At 43.2% G+C, this 27,775-nt stretch overlaps 1 pseudogene; it reads right to left on the reverse strand.

The window, feature by feature from the left end:
- Window positions 1-27,295, reverse strand: LOC122478326 (annotated as a pseudogene).
- Between the last annotated feature and the right edge of the window lie 480 nt (window positions 27,296-27,775).

Consider the following 27,775-nt stretch of genomic DNA (forward strand, 5'->3'; position numbering starts at 1 on the left):
TTAAACCAAATATGTATTGGCACTGCTGAGTTCAAGGTCTGCAGTTTTGGCCCTAAATTAAGTGGAGTTTGTTAATATAATATTCATACTGTGCTGTATCCCATAGACAAAGGAGATAATAAACCCAATCAGCATCCAGACACCAGACAGGGCCCAGGTTCCAGCTACCATCTGCATCATAAGGTAAACATTCACAAAGATGCTCAGTAGTTGGAGGAAAGGCAGAGCCGGGACCTTAAAGTAAAGGGGACTGGAGTTCTGTGGCTGTCTCCAGATGACCCCAGTTATTCCAGTGATGAGAACCAGGAGCAGCACAACCCCTGAAATCCACACTGGGTCTCCAGAAAGCAGAACTGGCCACTGGGTCAGCACCAAGCACAGAAGAGTGAGAAGCAGAAAAAGCAGTGAGGAGCAAACATAGAAAACCTGGCCAGAGAGTGGAGTTGGGGTGGAGCTAACTGGAAAAAGTAGTCCCTGTAGAGTCAACCTCTCTGCTGCAAGTCCATTCTCCTCCTGTATCTCTGCTTAATTTGCCCCATTCCTCCTCTCAGGCTGATACCTGAGGATGAGAACACAATAAACAACCGGAGAGTGAGATATCAGGGACCCAGTTGAACTGAGATCCACAATATCAGTGATTCCCAAGAAGAATGCCATAATGGCTTCAATAATGCCAAAGATCACAGTGGCCATGATACGGATGTACACTCTAGTATCAATGCTAACAAAGACAGGTAACACGAGGCCATCCTGTGACATCACATGTATCTTTTGACGTATGGGGGGCATAAATCCCAAGAGAGTGGCAGCAAGACTACAGAAAAATCCAAAAGCTACAAAACAGTAGGCAGGGGCCCAGCCAATATGGAGAAATGCCTCGGGCATGGTGCTCCCAGGTGGGAGCTGGTAGTAAGCCTATAAGCCTAAGTGCTGAAGAGACACAAAATACATGAAAAAGCAGATGAACAGTGAAATCGCAAGGCCCATGGGGATGGAGCACTGGGGATTCTTGGCTTCTTCAACTCTAGTAACAATTTTTTCAAAACCTATAAATGCATAGAAACAGGTAGCTGTTCCACGGAGAATCCCCTCAAACCCAAAAGGCACAAATCCTCCAGAGCCCAGGGGGTCCAATGTAGAGGTGTCATTGAGTCCATCCATTACATAGTCCTCTTCTGTGAGTGTCCAGTTGTGCAGGTCCCCCTTAATGAAGCCAGACATGATGACAAAACTGAGAACCAAAAGTTTTACCAATGTGACCACTTTGGTAACCAAGACAAATGAAATATACCACAGATTCCAGAATTCTATGAGCAAAAATAAAAGGCCCAAAACAAAGAAGTCTAGATATCCTGTAAGGACATGGGAAACATATGCTGAGGTGCTTCCATGAAGGGTCTGAGAGATCTTGTCCAAACGTAGGTAGTCAAAAGCTAAGATCCATGCCCGGGCCACCATGGCTGTATCAGCAACAAGGGAGAGTATGAGATTCCAGCTGGTGATGAAAGCCCAGAGTTCACCAATAGTGAATAGGTGTAGAGATATGAAGAGCCAGAATGGGGAACAAGGGCACTAATCTCTGTATAGCCCAGCCCAGCCAACATAGAAGATAATCCAGCTACCAAAAAGCAGATCACAATGGATGGTCCTTCTTTACCTCTGGCCACCTCACCAGCCAGGACATACACACCTACACCCACTGTGTGGTTCACACCTAAGACCACTAAATCCAGAGTGCTCGGGCTTCTAGCTGGGTCATCTCCAGCCACTGGTGGCCACAGCTTGCATCTGTGTACCAGCTTTTGACCAAATCTGTGAAGTACCTGATCCTATGCCCATTCTAGCTGGCATTGAAAACAATTCTCGGATCAGAGAGCTGTAGCAAGCCCAGGGAGTGGAAAGTCTTGGATCAGGTTTGGTGAGGCTCCATTAATCCTAGTTAGGTGGGGAATGTCAAGTTCTGTTGCTCAGGCTTCAACTCTGCTGCTTCATATTTCATCTAGTGTGTGATCCTTCCACAATGCCTAAATAAACAATAAGTGTTTACTAAACAATGGTGTTCAACCAACCAACCAAAGCTTAGAAGTTGCATGTCACCTGTTGCATAGAAACTGATACCAAGAGATATTACAGACTAATTGACCCTTCTTTACCCACAGAACAAATGCCAGATACCTCCCAACATTCTATTTTTCATACACCACATGACATAATCCTGTTTGAATTCATCTAACTCACTCAGATTCATGTACTAATTAAGCTGTAAGTTCACAACAGGGCATGAATTTATTGTGCAATAATTCACATGTGTGATGTTTGCTTAGTGCTTGGGCATGAGTTATAACACATTAATTCATGCACTAGTGGGCCTCGCTGCAATTACAGAACCAGTTTTTAAATATCATCTGAGATTAAAATACACATATTAGTCCTCCAGTCTTAAAAGACAAATACCATATGATTTCACTTATATGTGGAATTTAAGAAATAAAACAGATGACCATAGGAAAGGTGGAAAATAAGACAGAAAGAGGGGGAAACAAACCATAGAAACTCTTAAAGATAGAGAACAAACTGAGGATTGATGAGGGCAGATTGGTGGTGGATGGGCTAGATGGGTGATGGGTATTAAGGAGGGCACATGTTGTGATGGGAACTGTGATGGGACTGTGTGTAAGTCAGGAATCACTTAATTCTTCTGAAACCAATATTACATTGTATGTGAACTAAATAGAATTTAAATAAAAATTTGAAAGAAAATTTAAATAAATAAATAAATAAATAAATAAATAAAACCCGTAGCCACAAAATCAGCTAGCTAGTGTCAGATGTCACCTTGGCCCCCTTTCTCCTCATTCTGCATCATCCATTTAGCTGTACTGATGGCAAAGAATGTACAGTCCAAACCTTTGCTTTAGGCATTTAGGTCCACAGAGGCACTGTGAAAACACAGGAAGAGGGGGAAAGGGGCAGGGACTTCATAATTACCTTCAGAAAGGAGAGGAACAAGCTGTCTGTCAAGAAAAACCTGGAGAAATTTGTGCAGTAGCCAACCAAGGTCTATTACTAAGAAGGAAGCAGACCCAGAAAGGCTGTTTTGTGATTTCTGACATTCAATAAACCTCACCCAAAGCAACCAGACAAAAATTCAATACAGATATTTCCACAGTTGTGAGAGTATGATGGGTATGGAGAAAAGAAATAAGTCATTTATCTCAGTAGGTCACAAACTAAACAATTCTGTCTGTCTCCCCCTTCTCTGGGTTCCAGGAGAGAAGGTGAGCTTACTTCTGCAGACAGTCACCTCTCTGGCCACACTGTGTTCTATAAACACCCTGTGTCATCCATGAGGTCAGCTATCAGCTACCTGAATAAACTGCCCTGCTCTGTAAACTTGCATTAAAACACTAACTAGCATGGTACTTACCTGGGTGGATCAGTCAGTTGAGTGTCAGACTTTTGATTTGGGCTCAGGTCATGGTCATTGCTCTTATGGGATCAAGCCCCATGCTGGGCTCTGTGCTGACAGAGCAGAGCCTACATGGGATTCTTTCTCTTTGCCCCTCTGCCACTTGTGCTCTCTTTCTCTTCAAAATAAATAAATAAACAAACAAGCAAACAAACAAACAAACAAACAAACTAAAAAACACTCACCTGTAATTCCCTATTAATTTTATGCAAGGAGTTACTTTTTTACTTTTACCATAAGCCAGTGTCTGAATATGGTAAATATATTTTCTTTTTCTTTTTTTTTTTTCCGCTAAATATATTTTCTAAATGAAGAAACACCACATGTGGTTCTTTCTCCCTCTGCCCCTGCTGCTGTTCGAATGGCACCTCCTCAAGGGGAGCAAGGCTTTGGATGAACAATTCACTACAATGGCCCAGAAATGAGTAGTGGAGAACAGAGAAAACAAAATAATGTAGCCCCCACTCCCCTCACTACTCTGGCTTTTGTTTTGAGAGAATTTTAGCAAATGTTGTCAGAAGTTTTTAAAGATAGAAAGATCAAGTCAAAATTGAAAAATCTTCTTTATAGATTATCAAAAGGAACCCTTGGGAAATGAGGTCAGACCTTCTGCCTACAAATCTATCTAGACCCCTTATTTGCCACTCACCATTTCCAATGTTATGGTTTACCAACCAGCAAGGGAGTTAGATAAGAAGGGTCAGTTCTTAACATGGAATCTTTATACATTATAAATGTGACTGAGTGGTTCCCCACCCACAGACTTCAAATCCTTCAGTGGTTCACCACTGCTCTCACCTGACCTGTGCTTATTCCTCTAGCCTCAAGCGCTGCCCAGTTCCTGCTCCAGATGCAAAATTCTACACTCATCCTGTTACCTTCCCTCTAATGCCCTCTTGGCCCTTTTACTTAGCTAACCCTCGCTTCTCTTTCACTTCCCAGCTCAGAAGTTACTTCTCCAGGAAGTGTCTCCTGACTCTTATGCTACCCTTCATGTGTGCTCTCATAGCACCGGGGCTTCCCCTATGTGCATTTATCTTGATGCATCAAAATTACACGTCGACTGCCTGTCTCCTCCATCAGACTGTGAGTTCGATGCTCAATAAACATTTGTTGAACAAATCTACAAACTGAGAAGAGAAACCTGAAAGAGCACAGAATCCAGAATTCCTACCTACTTTCCTTTGAGATATGTACTTTGTAGCTAAGCAAACTGTATAAACTTGGTTCAGATAAAGATATAAATTATATTAACTTCCTTATAGAAGTTGAGAAAAATGTAAAGTGTGGAGGGGAAACCAACATCTTTCATGGTAGGTATAGGCACACATGGTGATAAAGAATTATTTGCCTTTGAGGACATTTCTTTTAAAAATATCAGGCTGCTCTGGGTAATAGGCAACCAAACACCCATACATAGCCAGTTAGAGAAACCCCATTTTTTTTGAAGGCATCATGCTCAGGTCCTATAATCTAGGTGAGATGTCCTAAGGAAGAAGTTCTCATTTCAGGGGACAGAGGGAGGCATAATGAAGACATCTGGCATTTTCAAACTTCATATCCTTTCCCTCTGGAGATGCTTGTCCACTAGCCCTGTACTTCCAATGACTGTTCTAAACCACCTGAAACTGACAGGAAATTGTCTTCAGTTTCAAAGAGAAGAGACTCTAAAGGCTTCCTTTACAGGAAGACAGTACAGCTTAGTAGTTAGGAGTGAGGCTCTGCAGGTAGATGGTCAGGTTCAAATTGCAACTCAGCTTCATACCTGTTGACTCTGGGCAAATTAGCTCACCTCTTGGGGCCTTAGTTTCCACGACAGTCAAATGGGAGTAAAAGTAAATACTTCATAGGGTCCTTGTGAGGAGTAACTGAAATGATGCTTTTAGCTCAGTGCTTAGCAAACAATAAGTACTTAATATAATCTATATAATATAAGCTACTTAATATTGAAATCGGATCCAAAGTCTCTAAACTTTGAAAATCCATTAGTCTTTATAAATGTCCAGCCTGAAAATCATCCACTAAAACTCAAGCCTGTTTGTTAGCCCTCATGAAACAATGAAAAGAGTTGTATTCCATATAATTCACCTTGAAATGCTAAGGACTTTAACTAGACACCCTCATACATGTTGGTGCTAAACACCTGGGGGGGTCCTAGGCTGACTGAGTTAGATCAGGCATGAAAAAAATGCAAGGCTCAAATACAATACAGTATTACTACCATCACCACCACCACTACTACTACTACCATCTTTGCTTATGGATGTCTCATCCTATTTCTGGGAGAAGCAGTACTGGGTACTATAGAGGTAAGAGCAATGAACTTTATGTCAGAAAGTTTGGATTTGAGCCCTGGCTCTTCCACTTGAGTACATAAACTAGAGTAAATTTCTTAATCTCTCTAAGCCTCAGTTTCCTCATCCACAAGAAAACTTACTTGACTTTTCTTACAGGATCAACCGGAGAATTTGATGAGAAGATACAAACTACTATGCATTACTGGTGGGAGTGTAACTGGGGCCACCATCCTGAAGCACAATCTTAGTGAAATTAAGAATACACACTCCCTCCCACCCAGCATCCCTCTCTGAGGTAAACAATTCAAGGAAACTCTCTTCTGAGTCCACAAGGAGGCTCATATGAGCATGTTCATCACAGGACTGTTTGTAGCAGCAGAAATTTGGTAGCTATGCCAACATCTGTTACTAGAGAAACATATAAGTAAAATGTGCCACATACACACAATGAAATATTACACAGCAGTCAGAAGTGATAAAGTATATTTGCAGACAGCAACTTGTGTAGATCTCAGAAACAATGTTAGGTAGCAAAAGTAGAAAACAGAAAGAGATGTATAGTGCAATGCCACTTATATATTTAAAAACAGTGAAAAAATATTGTGTATTTGTCAAAGATACATACATATGTTAAAACTGTCACAACATTCCTCTGCCCACAATCTTCAACTGGTTTCCCTTGTATTCAGAATAAAAGCAAAGTCTGCATTTACATTGCCCTACAAAGTCCTACAGTATTTGTCACTGACTGAGCTACCTCTAATTTTTCTGTTTCTTTCTTTTCCCACTCATTTCTTTCCTAGTCACTGGCCTCCTAACCATTTTGGCCTCCTAACCTACCAGGCAAGACCCTACCTTAGGTATTTGCTGTTCCCTATAACTGCACCACTTCTAACCCAGATATTCACATGATTGCTCCCTTGACTGTATTTGGTGAAATAGCATGTTTATAGCATGGTCTTACTAATCACCCCATATAAAACTGAAATCTGCTCCTAACCACTGACAACAGACCTTATTGTCCTGATTTGTTTCCCCATAACATTTACCACTGTTTAAGGTACTATATGTTTTACTATTCTATTTGTTCATGTTTTTATCACTTCAAAAGAATGTAAGCTCCATGAAAGCAGGACTTTTTTATTGTTTTGCTCCTGGCTGTATTCCCCACTCCTATAACTGTGCTTGATACATAGACAACACTGTATTTGCTGAGTGGATGAATGCATCTAAATACACATATAGAGCATGGATTAGAAGGACATTGGTTAAATGCACTAAAGCAAGTGCCTCTAGTGAGGAGGGGAAATGAGAAGAGAAATAAGGATGAAACATAAAAAATAAAATGCATTGATACAGGGCCTGACAAGAAGCAATGGTGCTAACAGTCCATGATTAAGGGAGGGTTGACTCCATTCTGGGCACTTCAGGTTCAACAAAGGAATTTCAAGAGATGGTGTTGTGAGAGGATCTAGTTCAGGACAGACACTCAATATATTTAAATTGAAAGAGAAATGGAATACTGTAATCATCAGGACATGAAGAATACAGGGAAGGAATACCTGCTAGAAAGAGAGTGGAGAACAGGGAAGATGGGGAACCCCTCCTACTAGTTCCCTCTGAACCCATTTCCCTATTCCCAATTCCTCTTTCTCCTTCAGCTCTTTCAACTGTCTCTGGGGGCTTCTTACTGGGCACTCAGGATGCTTGCACCATGTTTCTCTCTCTGGAAACTGTCTCTAGCCAACTACCTCCCAACAAAATCACAACAGTGATTCTTGACATTTGTTAAATCACATACCCCTCTGAGGTTGGTCACATCAAAAAAATGTCCTACACCGTCCTGAAGTCCATTCATAGACCCTAAGCAGGAATCCCAGAGGAGAACCATCTGAATGGCAGGGTCAGAAATGGGTAAAATTTGGATAATTTCTGTTTTCCTCAACTGTGGAAATAGTTGTTCAGGGAAGTCCTAGTGTTCTTCCCACTTTTACTGAAGATGAGGGAGAGTGGGCTACAAAGTATGAAGATACCAGAGAAGCAACCCAGAGAACAAAACATCTGGGAACTAAACAACATGTTTTATGACTCCAAAAGAAGCAGGCAGAACAAATAAAAGAACAAGCAAACTTATATAAGAAAAATCAAACTCATGATAGGGAATACTGAGAGGCCCCACCACCTTCACCATCCACTTTGAACACACCATGATCACCACTCATGCCCAGGGTAAAAAGATTCCACAGCTCACCTCACATCATAGTTCTGATCCCATTACCCTTCTCTGTGGACTCTTTACAGAGGTCTTGGGTTACCTTTCGGCCTTTAATCGTGTATAATAAAAATGAGACAAAGACATAAGAGAAAGCTGCTCCTCTTACTCTCCTCAAGTAGAAAAATAATAGGCCTAAGTGGCAGTGAATGTCTGAGGTCATTCTTTCATTCATTCATTTGTTCATTGAATAAATATTTAGTACCTTCTAAATGCCAGTCCTAGCACTTGATGTTACAAATCCAATAGGAAGGAAAAAGACACATTCCCTTCCTACATGGCACTCATTGTTGTTAACATATTTTTACATAATATTCCGAACCAAAATGTGTGGGGTGCCTGGGTGACTCAGTCAGTTGAGACAACTCTTGATTTCAGCTCAGGTCATAATTCTAGGGTCATGGATCAAGCCCCACACCAGGCTCTGTGCTGAGTGTAGAGTCTGCTTGGGTCTCTTTCTCTCTCTCCCTCTATCAAAAAATGTGTAATCTGAATCTAATGATAAAAATGATCAGTCTATCAAACAACTCTGCAGAAAGTTTTCATTCTATAAAACAACTGAACAATGCTGTTCAAAACTGTTAATGTCAGAAGGTCACCTGGGTGGCTCAGTTGGTTGGCTGGGCATCTGACTTCAGCTTAGGTCATGATCTCACTACTTGTGGGTTTGAGCCCCTCATTTAGCTCTGTGCAGAAGCTCCTAGCTTGGACCTTGCTTTGGATTCTGTGTCTCCTTCTCTCTCTCTGCCCCTCCCCCACTCAAGTTCTCTCTCTCTCTCTCTCTCTCTCTCTCAAATATAAATAAACATTTTAAAAAAACTATTAGGAGGGCACTTGTTGGGATGAGCACCGGGTGTTATATGGAAACCAATTTGTCAATAAATTATATTTAAAAATAAAATAAAATAAAATAAAATAAACTGTTAATGTCAGGAATGACAGTCTGAGGAAGTGTTGTAGATTAAAGGAGAATAAAGAGACAGGACAATGAAATTTAATGCAGAACCCTGGATTGCACCTGGAATAGGGAGAAATATTCTAATATAAAAATATTGTGAGGAGTGTCTAGGTGGCTCAGTTGGTTAAGCATCCAACTTTGGCTCAGGTAATGATCTCACAGTTCATGGGCTCCAGCCCCAGGTCGGACTCTGTGCTGACAGCTCAGAGCCAGGAGTCTGCTTCATATTCTGTGTCTCCCTCTTTCTCTGACCCTCTCTCTCTCATGCTCAGGCTCTCTCTCTCTCAAAAATAAATAAACACTAAATTTTTTTTTAATATTGTGTAATTAGTAAACTTAGAATATGGACCATATTTCATACATGCACATACACACATATGCTCACACATTGGTGAGAATAAGCAAATGTGAAGAAATATGCATATTTGGTCAATCCTGGTTAAAGATAAATGGGTGTTAATTATACCACTATTGCGACTTGATGTAGGCTTGATATTTTCAAACAAAAATGATAGGAAGAAAACAACAATGACCTGATAATAAAGGTTATGGTTTCTCCTTCCCTGAATGCCCTTTATAAACAAGATTACTATCACTTTTGGCTGGAACCAAACCACATTCAGAATGATCTAGCCCAAAATTAGGAACTTTATTTTATTTTCAATATATGAAGTTTATTGTCAAATTGGTTTCGAAAGACAGATACCATATGGTTTCACTCTTATGTGGATCCTGAGAAACTTAACAGAAACCCATGGGGGAAGGGAAGGAAAAAAAAATTAGGAACTTTAGATCAGAGAAGTATGTGTGAAGATAAAACTCCCTGTCTTTGATTATAAGCAAAATTGTTACACAGTAAAAATATCTAGAAACAAGCCACATATTTGGCTCATGTTAGCACCGTTACAAAAACTCCATGATTTTATTGTCATTTTGTTGGACTAACAGAAACTACTGTACCAGAGCCCTAGGCTTGAACTCTAGAGGCACTGGGGAACATGTCCAGAGAGAGGAGGCAGAGAAAAATGGTACCAGGGTACCAGGTATATGTGCATGATTTAGGGGTAAATTAAGAGAAGGGTGAAAGATATCCAGAATATGTTCAGCTGTAAGTAATGCACAGATGTTATTTTATTTATTTCCCATAGCAGCCCAATGAAATAAGTATTATTATTCCACTTTACAGATCAAGAGGTTAGACAACTGTTCCAAGCTCATATAGCCAGTAAAAAGATGACCTGGAATTTGAAATTGGTTGTTTGTTACTTCAAAGACCATGTTCTCTCTCCTGCAGCATCCTTCCTCCACAAAGAGTCAAGACTCCAGAACATGGCTCTTAAAGGAGGATTTGAGGCAGTTCTCATCACTGTGCCTAGGTCACCCTCTGCTGATGTATCCCCTTTCCTCCCAAGTAGAAACTCATGGGCCAGAGCTAGAAGTACTGGGACCCTTAAATCTAAAAACTCCATCTAAACCAAGTTCTGCTAAAATCAAAATATAAACTAGGGGTGAAATATCTCCAGAATATCCTTTTAGATGCCAAGAAATATTCCAAAACATCCCTGTACCTATTCCAACAGTTACAAGATATAATTTTACAAATAATTATAATTCCTGCCCGTAAATTTAGCCTATATCCCTTTGCTTGACTTTTAGTGGAAATATAGGATACTAGATCTCTAGATGCCAAGTATAAGTCACCATCCTGAGACTTCTTTTATCATCCTATTTTTTTCATCATTCTACTTCAAATATTTTCTAGTCACTATCTCATTTTTAAGAAGAAAAAAAAACATCTTCAGTGCTGTTAGGGAGTGTTAGGGAAGAAAATGAAACCTTGATTATCATTGTGTAAAAGAAGATGGGGTGGGAAGCAGACATTTTCTCAAATGGGAGACCAATGACAGGAAGATGGTTACAATTTTCTTGACAACCTAAGTATCTCCAGTTTGCGCTGCCATCACCTAAGCCATCATTTAAGCCATCAGCCTTCACCCAAGGCTTCCAAATGCTTCTGGATCACACCATTAGGATTCATCTGTCAAAAAGGACAGTCACAACTGGGACAAAGAGGGTAGGAATGCAGATGGTGCCAATTTAATCATGATGGTTTAACAAAACATCTTTTTAAGTTTCCTAATTCACTTGGCCATTTTGTCCTCAGACTTGGCTGCCAATCAGGAGAAGCCTGGGAATGTTTGCCAGTGAATGGCAATGTCCTCTTATCTTTAACCCAGATGTAGTACCAAATGTCAGCTCTCTAGTCACTCCAAAATGTGACTAACTCAATTCCAGAGATAAGACATTAAGTGATGCTAGGGGAAAGGACTTTAAATCTCTCAGATTCATTGTTCTGGTTTGGCTGCTGTTGACAACAAGAGACCTGACCTAGCAGAATATAAAATGGTCATTCGTGTTCCTCATCATGACCCATGTCTGTAACCAACCCTGAACTCACAGCCCCTAGAGAATTGTTAGTATTTCTTAATCATCCATGGAAATAAGTACAAAGACCAATGGACATCAGACATCACTACATACCTCTTTGTCTATTTTTGGACCTCCTAATAATTTTTTACAAATTTATTAATGAATATGGACTTGAGATAAGAAACAATGGGTATTCTGAACATGCTGTTAGTATAGGAAGATCAACAGAGAAGATAAAGGATTGCCTTTCTATTTTAGTTCCAAAAGGAAGAAAACCCCAAATATATCCAAAATCAAGGGGATTGACAAAGCAACCTCTAAGGATCCTGAATTTACTCATTGAAATTCTATAAAATTTCGGAAGAAATCTAAGAAATTCCACCTGAGCTCACTGGTTTCAGGTATTTGGAGATCACTAACCTAGCCCTCAATTCAATTCAGCTGACATGAAGTCACTTATACACTTAGAACCTTGTCCACACTGGACCTCTATCTAGTAGGTTTCTATGGTTTGCAAGCACTGCCTATTCAGGGGCAGCCTCCTGCCATACTCCCTGGTCCACATTTCTGGTTAATAAAATGGGTAACTCTGAAAAAAATGATATCCTCTCAGCTCTCAGTCAGATTCACCCAGCAGCCTTCAGAGAGTACTGCCCTTGAAGAAGGATAAAGCCTTAAATCACATTGTTCCTGATCACTACATTGTAGCAGATAACTGAAGTGTGAGTGCTCTCTGCCCTCCTTCTGGAAAATGACACTTTCATCAAGTCTTAAGAACATTCCTGACATGCACATGTGTTCACATATACATGTGCACACAACAATCCCAACCAGAGGTACAGTTTCATGCTATTAAGTCTTAACTTCTACGATTATATTTCCAAGGCTTTGTTCTCACTATTATTCTACCACTTTCTATTACTGTTAACTTTTTCTGTGGCTCTCCTGCTTGAACAAGACAAATCTTTCCCCACATACGCACATCTTGCTGCCATTAACATCAGAAATGAAACAAACTGTAAACATGAACTTACTTCCAAAGCTTCTCTTTTCACACCTACAGATAGATATCTGATCTCTCCAGTATTTTCTCCTTGCTCCCTGCTCTCCCCTTATTCATGTTCAGTGGCATAACTCACTGGCTTAGAACTTTGCTCAAGGATAACACCCAGTTAGGGAAGAGGGCAGGAGTAGTAGTTAGTAAGGGGAGATCATGAGCAGAGCTTCTGCCTAATGACACTTTCAGCTTGTCTTTCTTTACCCCAGGGAAACTGGGATGCAAAGAGCTAACTGGCCACAGCCAAGGAAGTACCCCAGGATCTATAGGCCAGTTTGGTGATGTCAGAGATCTGACACAAGATCTGAGGTCCAAGTCTCTTCCACTACAACAAAGTCAATGTGCAAAGGAAGTAACACAAGTCAGCTCAAGGTGCATTATCTGTGACATTTATGATTTGCTTTGGTGTCATCTCCTTGATGTGCAAAAACTGAACAGACAGAAACAGAGAGTTTTATTAGTTCTATTGCTTTATATTATTTGGAAAATGAGTCACCTGATGCTTTGGCATTAGGCAACATGACACAACACTCAAACTTCAAAAACTACATTTAAAGCTAGCCTGCATAAGGGAGGAGTGTATAATAGTTAATTGATGGAGTGATGTGTAGAATGGGATTTCACTTGTTTCAGGAAAATAAGGAAGGACATGAAATATCCTTATATTGTAATCTCCCAGAGAAAATATTTTCTGATTTGCCCCTATTTTTCCTCTACTGCTTGGAAATAACTATAAAAATGGGCTCTTTGTAATTTGGGTTGGATCTAAAATAAGAAGTTGGGTGGTTTCTCAAGTAGAAACCACAACAAGTTTCTAAGAAATACTGTATTCAATCCATTAAAGATTAGATTTCAAGTAAGTGTAAATGAATACAAAGGTAAATTCCAAATTAGAAAATTCAGGCACCACACTGATTCTTTGTACAAAAAACAAACAAACAAACAAACACACAAACAAAAACAAAAGCAAAAAAAACTCAAGCAAAAGCAACATTTTTCTTCCTCCTAAATTCTCAACACCAACATTATTATCCCCAAATCATCACAAACTCAGCTACACATAGTGCAAGACAATGGTGGCAAATAAAGAATTCCCATCTCTGAGAACTTACAATTAAGGAAATTTCATGAAGATTTACTCACCTGCCAAAATAAGTAAAACATACATAACTAAGAACCAAGAAAGGTATTCCTGGATTAGAAATGAATAGTCAAGGCTAGGGCAAGCTAAGATCCCAGATGGCTTCCCAGTTTATGGAAGATAAGAGTAGTAAGGACATAATTTTCCAGTGTTGGCAACATTAGGAAATATCTTCTGTACATAGTGGATCAGCCTGACAAGGCCACAAGGGGAATTACCCCATCTTCATTGTGTATGATGTTTCCCCAGGAAAACATCAGTTCAAGCTACATCTTCAGATTAGGCCATGATTCAATGAATAGAGCCTCTTTTAGGCCTTCAAAGGAAGGTATCAAGGGTATCAAAGGATACCCTTCAACAAAAACGTGAAACAAACTCCACCACTACATGAGCTAGTAAATCCAGTTTTCCTGACAAGACACATTCATTTAAATATTTGCTACCAATATTAATACATTATAGATACTAAAATACAATAATAATAATAATAATTTCTCAGTCTGTGCAGAAAAGGAAAATAGAGAGAACCCATTGAAGTAGTAATAAATGTGTAACTTTTTCCCTGGGGAAAGAGAGGGAAAGTTCAGATACCTTCTCTGAAAGGTCTGAAAGAAAGCTAAAAAAAGCTGAAAAAGCAAACTCAGATCATACTAAAGAAAATAAATGTCTAAACATATCTACCAGGAGTCTTCTGATAACAACCTCACCAAGTGGATCAATTACTAGTCATCTTCCCACCTATGATCTTATTTCTACTGTATTTTGTTTGCTACTTACCAGGAAGAAGCCCTGTCTCTATAAAGTAAAAAATTCCTTAGGGTAGAACCTGCTTCATTGTCTCTAAATGAGGCTAAAAACAATAATTTTGTGAGTAAATATTATTATTTGCAAGCAAGACTTCAATTTGAAGGCATGACAGCCCCCAAAGTGTCTGTTCATTAGACCAAGAGGAAACATAGCACGTCCTTCTACTCACCTACCTTCCCTACCACCCCCAGCTTGACACCTCTCAAATCCTATCCCAGTCTGTCCGAAGCTGAATTCCAATTCACTGAAAACCAATTTAATACAGACTAACATGCTCAAGACTAAGTGTATGTAGACTAAATCCATCCAGCCAAATATAGACCAAAACCTATAGACACGTAGACCAAAACATTTTTCTTTCCTTCCCACAATATCTATGGAGTCCCTGCTACGTGCATACATTACACTAGTATCATTGCATCATTAATTAGGTAAATGTTCAGATACCCAGAGCCTCTCTAGAGGCTGTATAGACTCCATATTGTCTCATATCATTCTGAGACAGTTGTGAACAAAGCAGCTTTTCTTAGTTCCTCTGAGATAAGTTCAGGGAAGACAGAGTTAAATGCAATGTTTCTCATTCAGGATTTGACACATTTACAGGTTTAGCTTTAGTCAGAATCCAGTTTGGGAAATTCTTAACATTTCTATCACACCAAAACAAGATGATCAACCTGACAATTCAGAAAAGCCTGAGCTTGTGCTTCTAGACGTTTTCAGAAACTAGATGGGCTACGAGGAAGAATCAGAATTAGATTTTCCAAACATGAATCAGAAAGAGAGCTGGGAAAAGCCAGGAAGGGTATGTAATTAAGGGATTAGAAGGTGATATGATACTTTCATGTCCATCCAGTGGTTCCGTCTATCACTATACCTTGTCTCCACTTTTAGAGTAGCAGTTGTGGGTGGTCAGAGCCCATGGCTCCTTTTTCCATATACCTCCTCTCAATATACACCGTCAGTAATACACTGCACACAAGGTGGCTTGGGAAAGTCTAACTATCTCTTTGGTTACTCTCCTTCATATTTTTAAATGTGGCCTCTGCCCTCCTATGTAAGTACTTGGTTATCTTTTTCTCTGTCCTCTCTCAATAGACTGTGTTTGGTTCCTCTCACAGCCCTATATGGCTGCTCCACACCTCCACCATCTCCCTTGGAAAGTTAATTGTTTTTGCTTTGTTTTGTTGTAGGAAAAACACAAGATCATCCGAGTCATATGAAAGTTATTTCATGCCTCACAATCCTGAGTTCCTATCCAAATAAAACCATAGATCTACATGACTTTTTTCACCAACCTCCATCTGCCTTACCCCACCTCAGGCAACATAATCTATAACAAAGAGCCTCTGTCACCACATTTTGAGAGGCACTCTTTTCTCCTACTCCCTAGTTCCTTCTAACCTCTAGTCTGCTTTGAGATTTCTGCAATAATGAAAGAAAAAAGGGATGAGAAAAAAACAAAATAATATAATCCAAAAATGATTTTTATCAATTTGGAATATATTTAGTAAAGAAAGTTGGCCTTTCCACATGACTTTGCTTAAACTAAGTTTAAATGAATCTGACTTCTGGAAGCACATAAAATGTATCAAGTGATAATAGGGGAAAGTTCCCAAAATAACTACTAGAGAGCAAGAGAAAGACAACCTATAATGAAACATTTGCCACATATAATCAATAAAACAGGTGCTGTGCATGAGTAAGTGTTGTCTGGGCTTCTAGTATTGGGCTACAGCTGACAGTGTACAAGGAGGTAGGGAGTAAAAGATGGAGAACAACTTAAGATTCCAGGTGCCTTTCAAATTAAAGAGTTGCAAATATGTTTCTTGATAAAGCAAACTACCTCTTGGAGACCCAGTGTTTTAAAGACCACTAGGCAGGCACACCCTTGGGGAACTTCGTAATCTTTCCTCCTACAGGCTGACCTAGCCTATAATCAATCCCCACCACAGTTTTTAAAATTAGATAAGAAAGGCAGGGAGATACCTTCAGCAGCTGTAAAAATAGATATCTAGCTCCTTCAGCATGGAGGAAGAAGATTCTCGAATCCTGTCCTCATGGTGTACCACCTTATTAAACTGGACCTGCTATTCGGCAAAGTCCACACCAATGTCTTCCCTAAGGAAACATGATACAGAGACTCTCAGAATACCCAGTGAGAAATTGTGACAAAACATGAAGTAAGCAGCAGATCCAGGTGCAAGAATGTTCATTCATTCAAGGAACATGTCTAAGCATACTATGTGCTGGGCCCTGTGGGAAAGACAAAGATGAAGAAAGCAAGCTCTACACCAGGTCAGAAAGGAAAGGCCAGGAAGGAGGGCAGGGAAAATATGTGGGAAGGACTCTGTAGGAGAATCACCAAGGAATAACCTCCCCTAATATTTTCTGGTCTGGAGAATTGAGTGTAGGCCTCCAAATCACTCAGACCCCAGCAAATCTACCTTCCCTTCCCAGAATTGCAATGTCTCTGGTCTGAACCCCTCAATCCAAATTCTAGCTCTGGTGCCATGAAATACTTTCTGCTCAAACCCCACAGGGTTTGGACAGCCAGCTATACTGCAAAACCAGCCTTCTTCCTCTATGGCTGTCTCATTTTTCATGCCATCTCTATAAACAGGAGAAATCACTTACCAATGAACTTTTTCTGTCTCAGAAGCTAAGACATGAGAAGAAAGTGCAAGTCAAACCCAGGGGCATGTAAGGAGTTTGGCCAACCAGAGTCAGGACTTGGAGTGGAGCTTAGCTGGGCCCTCTGGACGTAGTGCCCTTGAGGAGGTGGGGCCTTTAGCGAGGCATGGCTTCAAGAAGGGTGGGAACAGGTGAAGGAGGTGGCTTTGCCAAAATTCTGGAGGAAAGCTGGAGATGGGAAATGGAAGACTATTAGGGCCTTGTCTGGTTGAGGTGGTGGGATGACGGCTTAAATGGGACTTTGTTGGAAACCTTGTTGGCATCAAGATGTGAACTTAGAAGTAAACAAGCTTCCTAGAGTCCTGCATATGGAGGGGATCCTTGCTAGCAGAATAGTATGAGGAGCCTGGTGGAACCCAACCTGGAAGCAGTGTGAGAGGCAGCAAGAGGGTAAAGCTGATGGCAGACTCACTCCTAGAAAACTTCAGAACACAAAATATTTGGAGTCAGAGAGACAGGCCCACAAACAGACAAATCTGCCTGACAGAGATGAGGGTGAAGGAGGCAAAGTAGGAAGGAAGAAGACAGTGTTGCAGTGAGGAGAGGGAAGGGAACAAGACAAAGAGAAGGGGGTAGGTGTGGAGTAGGAGGAGGGAGCCAGGCCAGGGAGGGGACATATATTTGCTTTATGATCCTCTTCCATTTCACCTGGTCCCTGCTGAGCCTGGTCCCCTCTCAGGTGCTGCTGGGGGGTGGATGTGCCCAGAAATCTGATAGGGTGAAGCTGTTGTCATCGCTGCCCCAGGCTCTTTCCCAGTGTCAACCTGGGGATCCCAGAGGCCCCTACATGGATATGAAAACTTCTTCCCCTACCATATCTCCCCAAATGCTGTAATCAAAAGATGCCTGAAGCTTAGACCTGTTTTTTAGAGTTAATGCAGCCTGTCACAAAGAGAAAAAGGGAGAGTGGGGGCTAAGGAGAAAGAGGAACAGAGACAGGGAGGCAAGGGAGTCTTACAAGCTCTAGGTAGAGTGCAGGGGACAGACTGGTAAGGGATCACATGGAGAAGAGGGAGGAGAGGGTAAGGCCTGGGACTATGCATTGAGAGCTAAATAAGTAAGCACCATGTACAGTCTGAGCAATACAAGATACTAGTGACTCTCCATTAATTTGGGGTCAAAAATGTAGACATCATCTGAGAAGTCACCATCAATGCTTTCAAGCAGCTCTTCACTAAATAGCCCCACAAATGGATATATTAAATTTTAGAAAAGGAGAAACTGAGGCAGAGAATAGAGACCTTGAGGCCAATATACATGCTTAAATCTATGTTTCAAGGTGCCAGTGATGAAGCAACCAGCCACATTTGTCAATACCCAAGACTTAGCATGGCAAGCTGAACCCTGACTTTTCCCCCAGGCTTTCTTGGGTCTCTACAAAGACTAGTAACCCCAGATCCTCTCAGCACCAAGGGACTCTAAGAATATTAACTCAAGCAATCTAAAGGGAAATTGTTCCTCCTGCCCTGTTCCTGCCAGTCACATTTGAAGGTTCCAGAGGCTGGATGTCTGGTTATAGCCAGAGCCCAAGGAATCTCTTTAGCAGAAGGAGGAAGGATGGAGAGGGAACATTCTGGAGAAGTCTTGCAGAGAAGAACAGGGAGCAAACCCGCCAGGTCCATCCCACTCCCATGTACATTTAGAAGTTTAATAAAGTTCAGAATGTCCATGATTAACAGGTCAGTAAAGCCAGGATCTGGGTAATTACATTTCTTCCCCAAGTCCTACCATTGAGCCCCCTCTCCTCCATGGACACTTACATTTTATTAAACACACTGAATCAGAAAGTGAATTCTAAAAATGCCTCCACTAAAGAGATGTTCTTGATTTTGGCCAAGAAATTTAGAATACATTTGGAAAGGATTTCCATAGATCTTGGATAAATAAATGGTAGAACCAGAGAAACACACATACACACAACACACACACACACACACACACACCCCAAATAGGAAAAGGAATGCTCTTTCTTGACTGTTTCTTTGCCTGTGTGATTGACCTCCTCATGATCTGCCCCACATTAAGGAGCAAAATGTAGTCTTTGTAAACATTAGGAAATTAATTTAGAGGTTTAGGAAACCTCTAAACCTTAGCTCCAGGAGGGAGATGATTGTTTCCCTTCTCCAGTCAGGGCAAACACTCTCAAGAAGGATTATATAGTTTGTAGGTTAAGAGCCCTACATGCAGATGCCTACTTTGCTGCCTTATCCCCCAAGGCCTCCCTCTTCTGTTTTATCACAACCTCTCAGTGTCCTTCTTTGTACTCACCCTGTGAACCCAGCCCAGGGGGAAAAACATTTCAAGGCAGGAGAAGACAGGGCCCTGTTCTCTGGGAGGTTAGAAGACAGACACATAAGACAAGAAAACCTGGCAGAGAAAAAAATAAATAAACCTATAGAGTGTAGCCAGACCCTTCCACTACTGAGGGACCTATGGAAAGGAGGATGAAAACAAACATTGAGAATACAAAAAAGATGAAATGGAAGGAAATGCCAGAATCAGAAGCTGAGGGTGCAAAGGGCTTGGGAGACAGGAGGCTAATGTGCTCAACAGGTCTGGAGAAAATAATCTGAGAAGATATCAAATATGAGGATGATTTAAAATGCCTAATATATTAGATGTTCAAATTTTATAACTGTACACAGTTCTTTTACAAAAATCTCATTTTATCCTCTTTATCCAGTTATAGAAGGAGGTATTAGTATTGGTAGTTTACAGATAATGAAACTAAGGCAAAGAGAGGTTAAGTAACTTGCCTCAGGTCCCAAAACAGATAATAGGCTGAGCAAACAATCAAATGACTGCATCACGATGGTGCCTCCTTCTGTAGGTTTGGCCCAGGAAGCAGGCAGGCTTCTCTGGGGAGAAGTTACTCCCCCAAGGGCAAAAGAACTGCCTCCTGGGGCCCTTCTCTGCATGTGCTACCCAGGAGAGCTTTGTTTGTCAAGTTTAGGCCTCTGCAAAGGAAAGGCCAAAACAGATCTTTTATGGAAGAACTTTGAGCTCTAAAACATAGGATTCACCCCATAGAAGGGGTAGGTAAAGGGGATAGTCAGCATAAAATTCTCAAAGACTTCAGTTTTCCCATTACCACATCCCTGTTTCCCTCTACCTCTTTCTGTCTCATCATGCCCACAGGCTTCTTCCCTACCTGTCTAGGCCCTGGCATCTGGCTCCCCCCAGCCATGCCTTACTAGCCTATGCAACCCAGGGTCACTCACCCTTACAGCCTATAAGGACACATCAAGGCCAAGGACGTCAGCCTAGCTTCCCAGCATCTTGCCCACCTGGCACAAGGTCATCGTGGAGTTACAACTATGGCACATTTTACATTGCTGCCCCACATCAGCAGACACCGCTTCCTCCATCCCTCTGCCTCCTTAACACACATTCACCAACACACACATGCACACACACACACACCCCTACATATTCCCTCCTCATCTGTCTCCAAGGTTCTATTCCCAACCCAAGATCATGCACTTACTGAGAGCTTTGACTTACCTGATCCTCTCCTATTTTCCTGCTCCTTGCCTAACTAAATATCATTCTCCTTGTCTCCTAGGAAACTTTCTATACTTCTGTGTCTTCCTCCATCTTTCTTCCTTTGGTCTTTGACAGTCATCCATCATCCAAGTCATGGGCCCTGATCCAGTTTCCCCCTTGACCAATTCAGCTCACAAACATTTGCTGAGGGAGCATCCAGAGTGCTGTGCCTCTGTCTTGGCTCTCAGCCTCATCTCACCAGCTCCCCAGGCGCTCTGGCAGGATGTGCCCCTGCTCCTCCCTCTGGGTCATCCCTGGGTGCCCAGCACACATAAAGGGTAGAGTGTGTGACCCACTGATTTTGCTCCCTAGGAGAAAGGAGGGAACTGCAAAAGAAACTCAAGCAGGGACATCATCCAAGCTTACACTGCCCTTTGAGGTTTAGTATCAGGGAAGCAGTCAGCTGGAAGGAATACATCTCTAGTGGTACAGAGAATATTTCTTGAGGTAAGAGTATTTCAGGAGCTGGACTCCCAGAACCTCTGCAGCCCCAGCAGACACAGGCCCATGACTGCAGGGACAGAGGGCGACCAGTACTGCCTCTGTAGGATGAACCATAGGGTGAACTTTGGGTGGCCTCCATCCTCTCTGGGTTTGAATTTGTTCCATCCCGTGCACCGATTCATATATTTTCTTATGTTCTGTGGTTCAGTCCAGTCCCCACCCTCCCTTCTTGCCCACACTCATGGGCATTTCCTGTGTTCAGTGCTTAGAGTACTTGTTAGGCTGAACCATATGAAATTCTTGAGAGTCAGTCAGTTTTGGCTTATACAATATATTACTTTTGCTCTTCTAGCATCTAAAGTTTTTTGACTCCAGGCTAAGAAGATGGGAGCAGACTGAGGAAGGTCAAATAATAAAAGTTAACATTTACTGAGTACTTACTATGTGCTAAGTATGTTGCATCCTTACCACAGCACTAATTCTCACTAAAGTCCCAGGGATTATTTCTTGCAGCCCCTGCAATTATTTCCCACCTTTTATAGGTAAGTGAGTCCAGGTGAAAAGGCTACATGCAGAGGAACAGGGCTGGGATTCCAGCTCACCCCAAAACCTCCTGCTTCACCACTGTCCCCCACAATCAGGTGAGTCTTGGAAGAGACTGGGAGCCAGAAGGCAATGCCTGCAGCTTCACGACAGGATTGGGGAGGAGAAAACAAGCCAAACTGAATTCTGGTGGAGCCAGAGGAGCCCCCATGGAATGAACAGGGGCAAAGACCAGGGACCACATGTGAAACCTTGAGAGAGAAAGGCCAATCCAAGAAAGAACCTGGGCAGAAACACAGAGAGGGCCATGTCAGGAACTGGGAAGTGGTGGCAGCAGAACCACAGTGCAAGAGGGTGGAAGGAAGACTTGTGGGGCCAGGCAGGTGTAGACAGAGTAGAAGGGTGAGGATAAGAAAGATTCAGGCCACAGAGTCTAGGACATTAGGGAGGGAATAATAGCTGTGGCATGGGGGAGGAAAGATCAAGTCCAGGCAAAAGGATTAAAAGGGGGAGGGGCCCTGTGGAAGATATGTGGGACTGAGACAATTAGAGGAACCTGAGGTTAGAGGTTAAGGGGAGCATGCAGAGGGAAAACTGGAGTCAGGGGGTTGGGAAGAGGTTTGATTTGGGATGGGGTAAAGGAGGAAGAGTGCGCTGCACACATGCACACATGTGTGCATGCACACACACATACACACACACACCCTTCCAGGAAAAAGGAGCAATTGTTTGATGATATACTCTGAGGTCCCACTGAGGGATCCTAAACCCATTGCTACAAACACTGGCTGAAATTTGAAGGTGATGGAAGGCAGGGCCACAGGGCTCAGAGGACGGGTGGGGAGATGATGTCATGAGTCAGTGTGTGTATGTCTTTCTGTGCCTGGCAGGCCTGTGTGTGCCTGAGAGTGTGTATGCATGTGAGTGTACCTGCTCCAAGGAGGAGCCTGTGCCTGCAGGACTCTGTGTCTTTCTGTTGGCCACCTGGCTCTTTGTGAGTATTTTTCCCCAGCAGGAAGACTGCGTGTGGTTTACAATGTTTCTGGTCTCTTTGGTCATAGGAGTTTGAGCATAGGGCTCAAAATCACGAACCCTATCACGAACCATGACCTCAGCCAAAATATTATACTTAACCAACTGAGCCACTCAGGTGCCCCACTGAGCTCCCTTCTCTGAATATTCCCTGTTGGTCATGGCTTTTCTGTCCAGAAAAGGTCTGACACACCTGTGATCCACCAGAATTAGCCTTACATCCTCTCAGTGTCCCTACACTCTGGACTCACTTCTCTATCCAAAAGAAACTACTTCCATTCTTGGGAGTGGGGGACTGGGTTCCAATTTTACAAACTCAGCCATGGTTTATAGGGCATGAAATACAAGGGGATTTGGGCTAGACTCAGTGTGAAATTCAGTAAGAATGCATATATGGTCTTATCAGAGACCTCCAAGAGACAAGGACTTGGTTTGGACCCGTCTGGGTACTGACTGGAGACTAAAGTTTTCACTGTTATTCTGATCATCCCAGTCTCAGAAGGTGACACATAAACACTTCTGGGGACTCTATGGCCCTCAGGAAGAATGGCTAGACCCCAGAGGTAGGAACTGAAGACTGGTTATATCATTTCCAAATCCTGGAGGTGGAAATATGGGGAGAAACTAGGCCAGAACCCTCCAATGTCTGGTCATCCTCTGACCCTGACCCCCTCTTTGTGACCCTTCCTGGTCAGAGCAAGGCTTCTGAACTCTTTAAGTGCAAGCCCTGAATGAAGACCTCAGGATCCAGTCTCCATCCAGCCTCAGTCCCGGGATCCTGATGTTATCCCCGTGTGTCTGACAGGGTAAAAACATCCACTGTTCATGGTACCCAACCCCTCCACACCCCAAGTGCTAACAGCCTTCCTCTTCTGGCCTCCAACCTTATCCCATAGCACAGTCTGAAACCTGCTAGAAATTTGCAAAAATCAGAGATGTCTTCAGCTATGAGTCTTCAGGGTCCCCTGGGACAGCACATACATACACACACACACACACACACACATGCACACATGTAGATACACAGATGCTCACACTCATATGTACACACAGATACATACCCTCAAATACACACATATACACACCCATACATCACAAACATTCTCACACATATGCAACACAAAGACACATAGTCATAAACCTGTTAAGACAGGTATACACACACTAACTTACATAATCAAACACTCATCAAACATACTTGTGCATCTATACACTCAACTCTATTCCTTTCTTCTAAGGATCTAGAGCCTAATCCTTTAGATTCTAGAGATCTAGAATGTGCAGGAAAAAGCATGGAAACCCACAGAAAACCCATTTCCAGTTTCTTGGCCTACATTGGAACTCCTTTGCTATATTCCCTTTCCTGCCACCAGAATCTCTAGGACTCTGACTTAACCATGTAAGTTGAACCTGCAGAGATAATGCATTCCTTCACACAACATTTTTGAGAACCTACCTGGAACTTCCCACCCCCAGGCCTCAAGCTGAGGCAGATACATAAAAGAGTTGGACCATCTTCCCAATGGTATGATGGAAAGAGCAGTAGCTCAGGAGCCTAGGACCTGACTTAAAATCCTGTTTTGCGGGGCGCCTGGGTGGCGCAGTCGGTTAAGCGTCCGACTTCAGCCAGGTCACGATCTCGCGGTCCGTGGGTTCGAGCCCCGCGTCAGGCTCTGGGCTGATGGCTCGGAGCCTGGAGCCTGTTTCCGATGCTGTGTCTCCCTCTCTCTCTGCCCCTCCCCCGTTCATGCTGTCTCTCTCTGTCCCAAAAATAAATAAACGTTGAAAAAAAATTAAAAAGAAAATCCTGTTTTGCTTCTTAATAGTATTATCTTGGGCCCTTACATATTCTTTGGGAACCTCAGTTTCATCACCTGTAATGTGGGATTAGTAAAATTTACCTAATACTTCTGTGGCAATTAAAAGACAGATAAAGCTTCCATCAGCAATATGTCCACCCATGGAGGGGCCCCATACTTTCCCCAGCCCCTGTGGTGAGCATTTCCCCAACATCATTCCAGTCCTGCTGTCCCTGAAACAGAATCTTGTCCCCATCAAACATAGACCCCCAGGTGGGAACAGCTAGGGAAAGTTGATCTCAGACTTGGCTGACTCCATCAGATTCCTTGGCCCACTACTTCCTAGTCCATCATGCCTCTTGCCCTGTTGCAGGTAGCATTTTCCCTAGTAACCTTAAATGCTGGTTATGAAAGGTGAAATGTTTGCACTGGAGCACTGAGCCTGTTTATTAATGGACATGAAGGGTTAATCGTCCCCAAGGGATCCGTAATGTACTATGGATAGTCATCATTAACTTCTCTGAATTACCCCGATCCCCAGACATTGTTATGGACAGACAGTGCAGTAGACAGTTATGGGACAGGACTTGCTGTGTTAAGTAGATGTAGGATAGATTGCATCACACCACAAATACTAAAAAGTCACTCCAACAAAACCCCAATAGACTGTGCTCAGAGCTAAGAAGAAGCCCAGCCCACTCCCACCGAAATGGGCACAACCTGAAGGTGCCTTGCGTCAAAGGGGAGCAAGGGTCCCACTCTTACTTCTGCTGCTCAGGTGGCCTCCTCAGCTCCTATCCACCCAGTCAGGCCTCAGTCTGAGTGGGAAGTGACCCTGGAGGACTTAACCTCACATTCCTGGGACCCTCCAAGGACCCACGAACACCCTTGCTTTCCCTGCCACAGCCCATACTCCCTACATTCCTCCCAAGCTCTGACTGCTTTTGAACTTCTGTCTGTCTTCCCCTTCTCCCAGTGGGATCCTCCTCCAGCCTTCCTTCCAGACAAGTGGCCACCCTGACCATCTCTGAGTATCCATCTGGCATTGTCCCATCCTGGTTCCTCCACCTTCCTGCCCTACTCACCTCCATCCCTCTGACCCCCTCCACTGCCTACCTCCCACTCTGTTCCCTCTCACCTCAACAACCTTCCACCTAACCCAGCCTGCCTGTCTCTCCCCTCCTGGCTCATCTCCCCAGATAACCCCACCTCCCAGTGGACTCCACTTTCCCATTACCTCCATCTCTCCAACCTGCTGCATCCTACCATTTTGCCCCACTTCAAGTCATTTCTACATTGTGTTCATGTCTCTCCCACCCTTCAGAATCTAGGGAGTAGATCTGGGCTCAGAGCCCAATGAAATAAAGCACATTTGCCCCCTTCTCTTTCCTCCTGCCCTCTGCCTACTATAAGCCCTCTCCTCCAGGGGGCAGACCCCCTCAGGTGTTAAAGAAGGCTGAAAAGACATATTCTTATCAGCAAAGTGATAGGCTGGTATGCAAAGAGAAACAGGGTGACCAGGAGAAAACTTGGCAGGTAATTCTGTCCCCCTGGGAGGAGCTCAGCTCACCATGGTGAGCCCAGTCACCTCCTGAGTGGTCTCAAGGGCTGGGCCAGCCCAAGCTCTCTCCTGCCAGATTGTAAGGGTCCCATGGCACTCCTGGGACCTCAGGTGGTGGGCCTGGTTACTTGGGCACTCTAAAGCCACTCCATTTCAGGAGAGTACACAGGCAGATGGCAAAAACTGCTTCCCATCACGTCATCCCACCACCTCTACCTCCACTCAGGCTGGAGGGAGACTTCCCTCAGCTCCTAACATGGGTTTGCTGGAGAGAAAGGAACATGTGTCGCCTCTGTGTCTTTTCTCCTTGAGGATCACTGATTCCTGGGAACCCAGCAGACTCTGAATAATTTCACAATTACAGTGTGTGTGAGGGACAGGACTCAGGCCTCCACAGGGGAGCCTAGATTCTCCCAGAGTCTCACCTTGTTTCCTGCCTGTTTGCTCCAGGTGGTCTCCCCTTCCCTTTCCACACCTTACTTAACCTCAACACTTCTGGGGACAGGATCTCCCTCTATAGGTCCTCTTTCATTCTGTTCCCTGTTTGTATAAGGCCCGGGATTTCTGCTTCAGAAAATAAGAAGCAATGTCTGCTCCTGGGAAGTTCTTCCTCTCATCTCTCTTGAATCTTTCTTGCTGCTGTAAGTCATCATCCTGTATGGGGAAATTGTGGGGCTCTCCCCCAACCTTTTCCTTACCCCCACCTCTTCAGGGTCTCCATGGTATGTCCCAAATATCTAGCTTCCAGATCCCAGCTTTCAGAAGAGGCTTCTGGGCTCCAAGATCAATTCAGGGGCTGAAAAGTCTGAGGATCTACATGGGCTGCAAGGGGAAGGCAGTGGTTCCTGGGGTGAGAATGGCCAAAGAACACTCTGGGGCTCTGTGCACACAGCGAGTGTGTAATAAGTGTGAAATGGCCCATTGATATGCTGGGCTTAGGGAGGTGAGGGAGGGTAGAAGGAAAGGAATGAGGCTGGACTGAAGTGCCTGCTCCCCAATCTTTTCCCTTCCCCTTGGAGTCACCTCAGAGAATATCTAAAAGACAAGCCTTGAGCTTGGAGTCCTTCTTAAGCTGAGGATGGTGTCCTCCCCTCCATCAACCTCCACCCAGCCCTACTCAGGGCACCAGGAAGCCCACCCAAAGATCCCAGCCACTGTACCCCCATCCCACCAACCACACACCCTCTCTTCAGCCAGGGCTTCACCCCCGACCTTGCCGTCCCCCTGGGAGGAGCTGAGTGCCCTCATTTTGGCAAATCTTAGGTGACCTCTTGAAGGTGCCTGGGCCCCTGCAGTCAACTTATTAGTCTTTAAGCATTAGTCATCACCCTTAGCCCACATGATTGATGAACTTTTTCTGTTATACCTTTAGATCATGCATCCTTTCCTAGAAAAGAACAGAACCCAAAATGAAACAGAAACCATAGACTGTTCCACAACCTTCCACCCCTAGCACCATGGAATCAGAGCCCCTTCACAACCCCGAGGCACTAAAGAAACAGAGTACTCTATACAACCTCAAAGCACTGAAGTAACATCTATAGATGGTACCATCATGTCTGCATGGAATCAAGAAATGTTAGGGATCACTCTATTCCCTTTACTGAGTAACTGTCCTAAGTTGCTTTAAAAATTCCTGGACCTTGGGGCGCCTGGGTGGCACAGTCGGTTAAGCGTCCGACTTCAGCCAGGTCACGATCTCACGGTCCGTGAGTTCAAGCCCCGCGT

This window comes from Prionailurus bengalensis, unplaced genomic scaffold (genome assembly GCF_016509475.1).
Source record: "Prionailurus bengalensis isolate Pbe53 unplaced genomic scaffold, Fcat_Pben_1.1_paternal_pri Un_scaffold_49, whole genome shotgun sequence".
Lineage (NCBI taxonomy): Eukaryota > Metazoa > Chordata > Mammalia > Carnivora > Felidae > Prionailurus > Prionailurus bengalensis.